Consider the following 12,214-nt stretch of genomic DNA (forward strand, 5'->3'; position numbering starts at 1 on the left):
AATCTATTCCTTACTTCAATTGTTAATTTTGTCTAAGTTTTCTTCTTTAATTAATTGCAAGTAGTCAAGGGATTGTTCAGGTTTTTGCTGCTTTAGTTTTTTAAGTTTTACTTTTACATGACACACTACTGGTTTATAATCACTATTACAGTCTGCACCTGGATATGTTTTGCATTGAGTCACTGAGTTTCTAAATCTTTGGGTTTATAGTACTAAAGTCAATTTGATTTCTAGTGTTATCACCTGGACTGTTCCAGGTCCACAAGTATCTTGGATGGTTTTTAAAGTAGGTATTCATAATGACCTGATTATTCACCTTGCACCATTCTACCCATTTCTCACCTCTTTCATTTCTTTCCCCTAGTCCAAATTTTCCTGCGGTATTTCCATCAGCACCTTGTCCTACTTTAGCATTTAGATCTCCCATGACAATAACAATATCTTGAGATTTGCATCCATTCTTTGCTTGTTCAAGCTCTTCATAGAATTTATCTATATCCCCATTTGTTCCATCTGTTGGTGGTGCATATACCTGTATAATTGCTAAATCAAATGATTGTCCTCTGAATCTAACAAGGAGAACTCCTTCCGATATTGCCCAATGTCCTCATGTTTTCTTCCATAAGAATTCCTACTCCATTAGTATGGGATGTTCCACAATAAACTAGTGTTTTACTTCTAATCTGACATGTTCCAGCACCTATCCAAAGAACTTCACTAATTCCCATGATGTTAATCTTTAGTCTTTCCATTTCATTTATCACATTGTCCAATCTTCCTGCTTGATATAGGGTTCTTACATTCCAAGTGGCAATACTTTCTGCACTACTTTTTTAAAAATATATTTATTATTGTACTTTTTATGTATTACACTGTACAGTTGACACAAAGCAACAAATTTCACAACATACGTCAGTGATAATAAGCCTGATTGATTCTGATTAGAAGATGACAAACTTCTATAGAGGTATAGCAGACAGTATAATGACAAGCTGCATCACAGTCTGGTATGGAAAGTCCGATACCCTTGAATGTAAAATCCTACAAAAAGTAGTGGATACAGCCCAGTCCATCAAGGGTAAAGCCCTCCCCACCATTGAGCCCATCTACAAGGAAAGCAGCATCCATCATCAGGGACCCCCACCACCCAGGACATGCTCTCTTCTCGTTGCTGCCATCAGGAAGAAGGTACAGGAGTCTCTGGACCCAGACCACCAGGTTCAGGAGCAGTTGTTACCCCTCAATCATCAATCAGGCTTTTGAACCAAAGGGGATAACTTCACTCAGCTTCACCTGCCCCATCATTGAAACGTTACCACAACATATCGACTCTTCATCAAGCCCTCTTCTTTTCATGCTCTTGATATTTATTGCTTATTTATTTATTATTATCATTTCTTTCTTTTTGTATTTGCGGTTTATTGTCTTTTGCACACTGGTAGAATTCTCGAGTTGGTGCGGTACTTCACTGATTCTGTTATGGTTGTTATTCTGCTACGGGTCTACTGAGTACGCCCACAAGAAAATGAATCTCAGGGTTTGTATATGCTGACATAAATGTACTTCGATAATAAGTTTGAGGCGGCAGATGCGAGGACAAGAAGGAAACACTGACCCCTACTGGCGCAAGAGGGAACAGACTCTGGAACCGGCAGCAACGTTCAATCACAGGGTCGAGCTGCCCTGGGGGGAAGGAAGGGATGGTTGACCCGATGTACATCTGGACTGAAAGGGAAGAGGTGCAGGAGATACCTAACAAGTGGCCACTGAGAATATATTCTTACTACACCCTGAGGTTCAGTTTCTTACGGGCATTCACAGAAAAATAAAGGCATACAATCGAATTTACAAAAAACATACAAAGGCTGACAAACAACCAAAGTGCAAAACACAAATTGTGCAAATCAAAAAATAATAGTGAGAACACGAGTCGCAGATCCCTTGAAAGTGAGTCCGTAGGTTGTGGAATCAATTTAGAATTGTGCTGAGTGAAGTTACCCACGCTGGTTCAAGAGCCTGGTGGTTGAGGGGTAATAACTGTTCCTGCATCTGGTGGTGTAGGACCTGGGGTTCCTGTACCTCCTTCCCGATGGCAGCGACGAGAAGAGAGCACGGCCTGGACGGTGGGGTCCCTGATTTTGCACGCTGCTTTTTTGTGACAGCGATTATGACATCCTGATGAATCAACCCGAAAAATCAAACTTTTTTAAAATTTCCATAGATGCCACCTGACCTGCTGAGTTCCTCCAGCATTTTGTGTCTTTTGCCTTGGATTTCCAGTATTCTGCAGATTTGCTTGTGTTTGCGATACCTTTGGAACATTGCTAATCAGTCAGGAGTGCTGACATCAACAAATTACTTAGCGGTGAATATATTTGCAAGTTGGCTCGTTGGTCTAGGGGTATGATTCTCGCTTAGGGTGCGAGAGGTCCCGGGTTCAAATCCCGGACGAGCCCTTCTTTACGAACTGCCAGAGGAGAGGGTTCAATTGCATTTAATTTCTGGAGATATTGGGTTAAGGGACCAAAGCAGAAAGCTCCATAATTCTATTGCTTGTGGGAACCATGGTAGTGTAATGGTTAAGCCTGATTTATACTTGAGTGTACGGGCTATGCCGTAGGCCTGATTTATACTTTTGCGTAGCCCCACGCCGTAGCGAGCATTTGTTGGTGTGTCCGCGTCACTCTGCAATTCACCGCCAAAACGCTAGTTGGCGGTGGGGTTTCTATGCCACTGTGTTGAGTTTCTTCGTGAGAGACATGGACCAGGAAATGCATTTCAAATATTTTCGGATGCTGGCTGGTAGACTTGACGATTTGGTTCATCGTCTCCAACCATTTATTTCGCATCAGTGTACAGACATGGCAGAGGAAAGCAACCGGAAATGCGTAGGAGGATGTACGATGCTACCAAGCGGACCAATCACAGTTGTGGTGGTCTGCGTCACCGCGATGCGTGAGTTAATTTTTTTTGGGGAGGTGCACGTCAACCTACGGTGTAGGGTACGCAGTACCTACGGCATACATTTGACACAGAAGTATAAATTGGGCTTTAGTGTGACCATATTACAGACAGCTCAGGGCTTGGAGTTCAATGCTGGCATCATCTGGAAGGTGTCTGTATTCCACGGGATATGTGAGTCTCCTTCCACATTTCAAAGACATACCAGGTAGTAGGTCAATCGGTCATTGTAAATTGTCTTGTGGCTAGGCTAGGGTTAACTCAGGGGTCACTGGTTGGCATGGCTTGGAGGGCCTATTCTGAGCTGTATTTATATAAATAAATATAAACAGGAACTACTTATCTATACAAATAAATTAATAAATACTGCACTCAGAGGGGACGTAATGGAGGGCTTGTCCACTGAGTCTATTTGGGTAGAATTCAAAAATAGTTATACCCAGATCAATCTGATGGGACTGTACTCCAGACCTCTATCACAATGACCTCTGGGCCGTTGAGGAACAGATACACAGGCAGATTAAGGAAAGGTGTGAAAACAATAGGGCTGTTGTCACAAGGGGCTTCAACTTCCCAAATATAAACTGGGACCTTCTGAGTTTAAGAAGTTTAAATGGGGCAGAATTTGTTAGGTGCTTCCAGGAGGGTTTCTTAAAACAATATGTAGATAGTCCAACGAGAGGAGAGGCTGTACTGGACCTGGTGTTGGGTTATGAGCCTGGCCAGGTTTCCAGACTTTCAGTGGGTGACCAGTTAGGGAACAGTGACCACAACTCCTTAAGTTTTAAGACAGCTATAGATAAGGGTAAGTATGGACCTTGCAGGAGAGCATTAAATTCGAGTTGGGCAAATTACGAGAGCATTGGGTAGGAACTAGGGAGAGATAACTGGGTAAATGGCAGGATACTTGGTACTGTGGAGGAGCAGAGGGATCTGGGGGTACATGTCCACAGATCCCTGAAAGTTGCCTCACAGGTGGATAGGGTAGTTAAGAAAGCTTATGGGGTGTTAGCTTTTATAAGCCGAGGGAAAGAGTTTAAGAGTCATGATGTAATGATGCAGCTCTATAAAACTGGTTAGGCCACACTTGGAGTACTGTGTCCAGTTCTGGTCGCCTGACTATAGGAAGGATGTGGAAGCATTGGAAAGGGTACAGAAGAGATTTACCAGGATGCTGCCTGGTTTAGAAAGTATGCATTATGATCAGAGATTAAGGGAGCTAGGGCTTTACTCTTTGGAGAGAAGGAGGATGAGAGGAGTCATGATAAAGGTGTACAAGATAATAAGAGGAATAGAGTGGATAGCCAGCACCTCTTCCCCAGGGCACCACTGCTCAATACAAGAGGACATGGCTTTAAGGTAAGGGGTGGGAAGTTCAAGGGGGATATTAGAGGAAGATTTTTTACTCAGAGAGTGGTTGGTGCATGGAATGCACTGCCTGAGTCAGTAGTGGAGGCAGATACAGTAGTGAAGTTTAATAGACTACTAGACAGGTATATGGAGGAATTTAAGGTGGGGGCTTACATGGGAGGCAGGGTTTGAGGGTTGGCACAACATTGTGGGCCGAAGGGCCTGTAATGTGTTGTACTATTCTATGTTCTATGTTTAAAGCTGTTTTTGGGCAAGTCCACATCTGACACGTGGAGGGTGTTTAAAGACCAACTGACAAGAGTACAGGACAGGTACGTTCCATTCAGAGGGAAGGAGAAGGATGGCAAGGGAAGAGAACCTTGGGTGTTGAGAGAGGTGATGAATTTAGTCAAGAAGGTAAAGGAAAAGTAGGAAGCTTAAGAAGTTGGAATCAAACAGAGCCATTAGGATTATAAATAAGCCAGAAAAGAATTCAAGAAGGGAATTAGAAAAGCCAGCAGAGGCCTTGGCAAGTAGGATTAAGATAAACCCCAAGGTATTCTATACATTCAACAAGAGCAACACACACAAAGTTGCTGGTGAACGCAGCAGGCCAGGCAGCATCTATAGGAAGAGGTACAGTCGACGTTTCGGGCCGAGACCCTTCGTCAGGACTAACTGGAAGAAGAGATAGTAAGAGATTTGAAAGTGGGAGGGGGAAGGGGAGGGGGAGATCTGAAATGATAGGAGAAGACAGGAGGGGGAGGGATGGAGCCAAGAGCTGGACAGGTGATTGGCAAAAGGGATACAGAGCTGGAGAAGGGAGAGGATCATGGAACAGGAGGCCTAGGGAGAAAGAAAGGGGGAGGGGAGGATGTGGAGGATATGGAAATCTTTGCCAAGCATATTAATATGCTGGGGCATATAGAGGTAAAGGAGAAGGTGGTGTTGGGTCTCTTAAAGAGCATTAAAAGGTGGATAAGTCCCCAGGGCCTGATGGGATATACCCTAGGTTACTGAGGGAGGCAAGAAAAGAGATTGCTGGGGCCTTGTCTAGTATCTCTGTGTCCTCTAGCTGCAGGTGAGTAGCTAATGTCGTTCCATTGTTCAAGCACGGAACCAGACTGTCACAGAAAACTGTGGGTCAATTGTTTAAGAAAAATAACCAGATGGCTTGAGTCACAAAAATAGATTGAGGTGCTTTTATTTACCTCAAAACAAGACAAAAACTGGAAAAAAGACAAAAAAAAAAAAAAATATATATATATATATAGCCACCCTCAGACTAAACACAAAAAAAAACTAACCCCAAAGCTTTGGTAACCTGAGGCTTATAACTGCTAAGCCCCTCCCCCTAGACCAACCAAAAGCTAATTAACTCAATTATCCAGTTAAAGATGGTATCCTCCACCATCAGCACGCCTGTGCAGGTAGCTGCTTCCCGTTCTGGTTCAGACCCAGTCACTATTACTGCTGAGGATGAGTGTTTTACCGAGTGTGCCATGTGCTGTCCGTAGTCAGTGACGGGCCTTCGTCACACAGACATAATCCTGGAAACTATAGACTGGTGAGTCTCAAATCAGCAGTAGGAAAGTTACTGGAAGGAATTCTTAGGGATAGGATTTATGAGCATTTGGAAAACCATGGCGTAATTAGTGAGAGCCAGCACAGCTTTACTGACATGATTAAGTTTTTGACGAGGTGATGACGCTTTGGATATTGTCTACTTGGATTTTAGGAAGGTGTTTGACAAGGTCCCTCATGGGAGACTCATCCAGAAGATTAAGATGCATGGGATCCATAGTGAACTGGCTGTTTGGATTCAGAACTGGCTTGCAGTGGTCGAAGGGAGGTCTGAAATTAGTGGTATTCTGCAGGGATCTGTACTGGGACCTTTGCTTTTTTTGATGTACATAAATGACCTGGATGAAAATGTGGATGTAGTTTTCAGATGATACAAAGAGTGCCTGAAACGCACTGCCTGGGTGGGGGTACAGGCAGATACATTAGAGAATTTTAAGAGACATTTAGATAGGCACATGAATGTGAGAAAAATGGAAGGATATGGATATTGTGTAGGCAGAATGGACTAGTTTAGTTGGCCATTTGATCACTAATTTAATAGGTTCAACACAACATTGTGGGCCGATGGGTGCTGGAGCTGTTTGTTCTGTATTGTCTACCACTGGTGGGGAGGAACAACTTTAATACTTCTAAGGTGATTGGAGAAAAGTATAGAGGGGATTATTTTGTACAGGGGGTGGTAAGTTCCTGAACCCCCCATTATTGGTGGTGGTCAAGGCAGGTACATCAGGGAAATTGAAGAGACTCTCCAAAAGTTTCCAAGGACTCTTAGATGGCCAATTGGAGAATGGAGGTCCATGTGGGAGCAAAGGGTTAGCTTGGTGTTGGAGTAGGTTAAAGGGCCAGCACAAATTCGACAATTCCCTTTTCCTTCCATAGATGTTACTCAACTTGCTGAATTCCTCCAGCAGATTGTTGTAAGGTCCACAGTCTCCTGTGGGTCATGCATTCAGTACTCAATTCTCCTTTTAGAACACAGAACACAGAACACTTCAGCCCACTACAGGCCTTTGGCTCGTCGTGTTGTGCCGATCTTTTAAGGCAATGGAATTCTTCCCTCCCATATAACCCTCCGTTTTTCTGTCATCCATAAGCCTATCTAAGAGGCTCTTAAATAATTCCATAAGACATAGGAGCCAGATTAGGCCAGTCAGCCAAATGAGTCTGTCCTTAAATTTCCGAAATGTATCAACCTTTAGCATCACCCCTGGCAGGGCATTCCATGTATCCACCACTTGTGTAAGTCAACTATCTGTGATATCTCCCAGGCAGCATACAATCAGTCCGTGTGTATGTACATGCCACCAATCTATGAAAATAAGCTATTTTATGTATTTATATTTTTGTGCTTTTTAAACTATTGTGTTCTTTATAGTGTTTTTGGAACAATTAATTTCATTGTCCTTTACACTTGTGTACTGGCAGTGGCATTAAATAAATTTGAATCTTGAAAATTGCAGGCAGAACTCAGCGGGTCAGGCAGCGTCTATGGAAATGAATAAACAGAGGATATTTTGGGCAGAGATCCTTCATCAGAACATGTCATTTAGTCTTGATGCAGGGTCTTGGCCCAAAATTTTGACTGTTTATTCCTCTCCATAGATGTTGGCTGATCTGTTGACTTTTTCCAGCATTTTGTGTGTGTTATTCTGGATTTCCAGCATCTACAGAATCGCTTGTATTTCTGACAGCTCCCCCAGACTTTCCTTCAAAAGTCTTAAAAGTTTTCGCCTGGGAACAAGTCTCATGCTGTGTACTGAGGGAGTGCTGTGTATGGGCCAAAAACAATTCAGTCCAATGCATCTGATGTTTGAATTGATCAGAACACACTCGACTCAATTAAAGAGGATGACCGCGTCAAGGACACGGAGAATACAGGACAACGACTGAGTGATTTGTTGATGTCAGCACTCCTGATGGATGAGTGACATTCCAAATGCATGTTCATCACTGTCAATACGCATCTACCAGGAGCTCCCAAACCAGCGAGGATAACTTCACTCACCTCAACTCTGAACTGATTCCACAACCTATCGACTCACTTCCAAGGACTTGACAACTCATGTTCTCAGTTTTATTTATTTATTTGTTTGTTTGTTTGTTTATTATGGGTGTAAATACTTATTTATTTATTGTTTGTTTGTTGATCTGTTTATTTCCTTTTTTGTATTTGCAAAGTTTGTCTTTTGCACGTTGGTTGTTCGTCATTTTGTTTGTGTGTCGTTTTTCACTGATTCTATTGTATTTCTTTGTTCTACTGTGAACGCCTGCAAGAAAATGAATCTCAGGGTAGTATATAGTGACATTACACACTTTGATAATAAATTTACTTTCAACTTTCCTGTGATGTATGGGAATCTCACAGCACAATGAAGCATTGATCAAATCCATAAAGTGACACTAGGCACAGGAGTGTCTGTACATAAGGTGACTCTGACAGGAAGTGATAAAGTAGTGGTGGTTGGGGGTGTGGAGGGGTGGGTCAGTGGGTGGAGGTGTTGATCAGCCTCACTGCTTGGGGAAAGTAACTGTTTTTGAGTCTGGTGGTCCTGGTGTGGATGCTGTGTATCCTCCCCTGATGGGAGTGGAACAAACAGTCCGTGAGCAGGGTGGGTGTGATCCTTCATGATGTTACTGGCCCTTTTCCAGCACCTCACTGTATACATGTCCTCGATGGCAGGTAGTCTGGAGCAGGTGATGTGTTGGGCAGTCACCTTTCAAATGTTGTTAATGTATCTGCCTCAACCCAGAGCCTCTTTCTCCAATATTTTTTATTGATTTCTATATGGAAGAATACAGAGTCCAAGAGGATACATATTATAAAACAAAAGAAAAAGTATAGTAATACCAGATACAATATATTGAATCACATTAACGAACTCCTTACTCTATATTCACATGGATTAGACTAATTCATATATTAGAATATAAACAATTTTATTAAAAAAAGGATCTACACCCACTACCAAAGTTGAAGCTGTTTGGGGGAAAAAAAAGAAAAAAAAACTTATCAGATAATAAAATATACTATTAACCAACTTCTGTACTTTATGAAGAAGTCAAAGATTATGAAAATAATTTAAAAACAGCCCCCACAAATTTTGAAAATCTTGGCTAGATTCAGAAATTGAACAACGAATCTTTTCTAAATTTAGGCGTGCCATAACATCCCGTAACCACTGAGCATGATTAGGCAGAACAGCATCCTCCCATTTTAACAAAAACGTCCTCCTAGCCATAAGAGAGATAAATCTGCAGATCAGATGTCTTCAAAACGATATCTTTCCTTCCAACAATACCAAATAGGGCAGTCAAAGGATTAGGCTTAAAATTTACTTCAAAGAGTACAGAAAAAGTTTGGAATACTTCCAATATTTTCCAAGACTTGGGCACGTCCAAAACATATGAACAAATGAAGCTTCTCCATTGTTACACCTATCACAGTAGGGAGATATATCCCTATAAAAATGAGATAACTTATCCTTGGTCATATAAGCCCTATGAACCATTTTAAATTGTAGGAGGGAATGACGAGCACATAACGATGAAGTATGAACCAATTTAAAAATCTCATTCCAAGTTTCTTCAGAAATTGAGGTCTGTAAATCTTGTTCCCAAAGATTTTTAATCTTGTCTAAAGAATCATTTCTCATTCCCAACAACATATCATAAATATTGGATATTGAACCGTTATAGAATGGTTTCATATTAAGAATTTCATCTAATATGTTCTTATCAGGTCTATTAGGAAATGTATATAATTGAGATCGCAGAAAATCTATTTTGTACGTACCAAAAAAAGTGGGTTTTTGGTAAACTATATTTAGTTGACAATTGTTCAAATGAAGAAATATTTCCTCCCACAAACAGATCCCAGAAGCATGTAATGCCCAATCCTTCCCTTTGTTTAAAGATTACATCAGTCATAGAAGGCTTGAAAAAATGATTTTAAAAAATGGGACTAAAAAGGGAGAATCTCAATAAACCAAAGTGTTTTCTAAATTGTATCCAAATCCTTAACCCAGTGCCTCTGGCAGCTTTTTCCATATACGGATCACTCTCCATGTGAAGAAACTGTCCCTCAGGTTCCTATTAAATCTCTGCCCTCTCACCTTTAACCTGTGCCCTCTAGATCTTGATTCCCCAACCGTTGTAAAGCATTCCTGTCTGTTGCGCAGAAAGGAAGAGGTCAGATGGGGCGGCTGATGCCGGAAATGCATATTAACAGCCAAGGAAAGTGTTGCTGGGAGCAACATTACAGGCAACAATTAACCAGCAAGAGACAGAGGACTGCAGGGCAGCACGAATCAACACCAGCTCAGTCTGAACATAAATCAATTTGTTATCTATTTCATTAAATTATTGTCTCCGATTCTGCCATTAAGATGTGTTGCAGATTCATCAGCGGAGCTGCGTTTTTGTGTCAGTGAGTAGGACACAGATCAGGGTGGGTAGGCTCCTTTGTGATGTTAATGGTCTTTTTCCAGCATCTTCCTATTTAAACGTTTAATTAAATAAGTAATGCAATGAGAAAGGGAAAAAATAGTGAGGTAGTGTTAATGGGTTCATGAGCAGTTCAGAAAGCTGATGGAAGAGGGAAGAAAGCTGTTTCTGAAACATTGAACAAGTGTCTTCAGGCTCCAGTACCTCCTTCCTGGTGGTAGCAAAGAGAAGAGGGCACGTCCTGGGTGATGGGGGTCCTTAACAATGGATGGCCTTGGCCAGAGACCAGTGTCAGTGTCACTAACCAGTGACAGACCCAGTGGGAGTTACAATGTGGGCCGAATGCATGAAATTGGGACTGCTGGATGATCTTGCCCCAAAATGTTGACTGTTTATTCCCCCCAAATGATGCTGCCTGACCTGCTGAGTATCTCCAGCAATCTATGTGTCTTGCTCTGGATTTCCAGCATCAGCAGCACTTCTTGTGTTTAGGAAATTGGGACTGGCTGGGCACCGAGCCTGGCACGGACTGGCTGGGCACCGAGCCTGGCATAGGCTGGTTGGGCACCGAGCCTGGCATGGGCTGGTTGGGCACCAGGCCTCTATCCATACTGCATTATAAACTCGGTCTGCAGACGCTGGAAGTCCAAAGCGACACAGAAAATGCTGGAGGAACTCAGCAGGTCAGGCAGCATCATGGAGAGGAATAAACAGTCAATGTTTTGGGCCGAGGCCTTTCATCAGGACTGAGAAGGAAGCAGGAAGATGCCAGAATAAAAGGGTGGATGAGGGGAGGGTGATAGGTGAAGTCAGGTGGGTGGGAAAGGTAAAGGGAAAGGTAAAGAAATCTGGTAGGGGAGGAGAGTGGACCACAGGAGAAAGGGACCCAGGGGGTAGAAATAGCCAGGTGAAAAGAAGTAAAAGGTCAGCGTGGGGAATGGGGGCGGGGAGGATTATTTGTTTACTAAAAGGAGAAACTGATATTCATGCCATCAGATTGGAGGCTAGGCAGACAGGATATAAGGTGCCGTATTGCCTGGTGTACTGTACTGTATTGGTCTATGGCTCTAAGAGAATAAGAATCAAGTTTATTACCACCTGCATGTGTCATGAAACTTGTTAATGAAATATAGCCGCTGTCTTGCCGTCTTTATAACTGCATCGATATGTTGGGACCAGGTTAGATCCTCAGAGATCTTGCCACCCAAGAACTTGAAACTGCTCACTCTCTCCACTTCTGATCCTTCTATGAGGATCAGTATGTGTTCCTTCGTCTTACCCTTCCTGAAGTCCACAATCAGCTCTTTTGTCTTACTGACACTGAGAGCTAGTTTGTTGCTGTGACACCACTCCACTAGTTGGCATATCTCACTCCTGTACACCCTTTCATCTCCAGAAGAGATTCTGGTAGATCTGAGATTCTACCAACAATGTTTGTATCATCAGCAAATTTATAGATGGTATTTCAGCTCTGCCTAGCCACACAGAGTGCAAGGACTCTGAGAAAACATGTAACCTCTGCGGCCCCTTGTTCTCGGTGTTCCACAGGAGGAGACATTCCCCTCACCTACTCTGCCAGGACACTTCCAGATCTTCTATGCTTCAGTCAGAGCTTATGAACTGGAATAGATGTGACCTTGGCATCATGTTTGGCAAGCACCCTGAAGATAGAGGTACAGTACTGTGCAAATCACTCAGGAACGTATACAGTATATATAGTTAGGCTGACTACAACTTTTGCACAGTCAGCGTGGAGTGGTGAGCAATCCGGTGGGAGCAAAGGATGTTGAAAATGGCGAGGGTGGAGCGCCATGGGGTGGGGGGTGGGAGGTGGGACAGGTGGCAGAGGGTGGGGTGTAGATCGGGTGCAGACACA

The 12,214-nt window shown here is 42.7% G+C and overlaps 1 non-coding gene across 1 annotated transcript; it reads left to right on the forward strand.

The window, feature by feature from the left end:
- Positions 1-2,384: 2,384 nt before the first annotated feature.
- trnap-agg (transfer RNA proline (anticodon AGG)) lies at positions 2,385-2,456 on the forward strand. Its single transcript has one exon. It is a non-coding gene; the product is annotated as a tRNA-Pro (tRNA).
- The last annotated feature ends 9,758 nt before the right edge of the window (positions 2,457-12,214 follow it).

This window comes from Mobula hypostoma, chromosome 7 (genome assembly GCF_963921235.1).
Source record: "Mobula hypostoma chromosome 7, sMobHyp1.1, whole genome shotgun sequence".
NCBI lineage: Eukaryota > Metazoa > Chordata > Chondrichthyes > Myliobatiformes > Myliobatidae > Mobula > Mobula hypostoma.